Source organism: Halyomorpha halys, unplaced genomic scaffold, assembly GCF_000696795.3.
Source record: "Halyomorpha halys isolate HHAL.00 unplaced genomic scaffold, Hhal_1.1 Scaffold102.1, whole genome shotgun sequence".
Taxonomy (NCBI): Eukaryota; Metazoa; Arthropoda; class Insecta; order Hemiptera; family Pentatomidae; genus Halyomorpha; species Halyomorpha halys.
In genome coordinates, this window is record NW_027113828.1 from 1,043,801 (window position 1) to 1,044,795 (window position 995).

A 995-nucleotide genomic window follows, 5' to 3' on the forward strand; every position below is an offset into this window, starting at 1 on the left:
AGCATGTTACTACTGTGAATGTATATTAATAGCAAAACATGTTACTACTGTGAATGTATATTAATAGCAAAGCATGTTACTACTGTGAATGTATAGCAATAGCTAAGTTACGGCCTGAGGCGATCAGCTGATTGTATGATATACATAGAGGAGCGCTGAGATGAATAAAGCAGTGTTTCAGTTGCAATCAACTGAGTGTCATTACTTGTCCCTTCTTCCTTTATTTTTTTTCTAATTTTTGAACTCGATAGCACATAACTGGTAGTAACCCGAAACTCAGGATCTTTGGGTACCAGTACAATTTTTGGTCTCAAGGAAAAATTTGTTTTTCTTTTTTCTTTGTATTCTCTGATTTATGGCAGGTAACGGAATAGTGAGACCTGCAGTTCTAAACATCGAGGGTCAGAACTTCTCCATCCCACTTCCAGCTGTAGCCAACCAACATGTAGCTACAGTCAACCCAGAGATGGAGCCATTATAAATAATCGGGAGTCTCTTTAGCCAAACAACTCCGTTCCCGACGTATAGATGCTATGTTCGCCCCGGTTTGGATGCATCTTTCAGCGCTCGGCAGATCTCATCATTCCTGACACCAGGTGCCGACCAAATAGTGGTCTTTCCGTATTTAGCGAAGTCCATCTTCATGGATCCGGAAGTTATTGTCTTCCAAATTATTTGGTGTTATTTATCGTTCACCACCTCCTGTAGCTCTTCCGTCTCCGTTGGTCTTCCCTGAGTGGAGCTTTCGTTCTCGGATGATGGCTCATGGTCGTTACCCGTCGTACTTTGCGTTTCTTCTTCCCCTGGTGTCCATTCTCGCAAACATTGTCTCCCTTCTCCTGACTTCTGTGGTTGTTCCTCGTCTATTGCATTTACGGTGATCGCGCGGGATAGCCAGTCAGCGACTACATTTTCTTTTCCTGGTTTGTACTGGATTACGATGTTGTACTGGTTGAGCAGTTCCTTCCATCTGGTGACCCTAGCTGAGGACTCTT

The 995-nt window shown here is 43.3% G+C and overlaps 1 protein-coding gene across 1 annotated transcript in view; it reads right to left on the bottom strand.

The window, feature by feature from the left end:
* LOC106677538 (xaa-Pro aminopeptidase 1) overlaps nucleotides 1–995 on the bottom strand; it is a 66,467-nt gene that overhangs the window by 17,494 nt on the left and 47,978 nt on the right. The gene's annotated exons all lie outside the window — the stretch shown is intronic.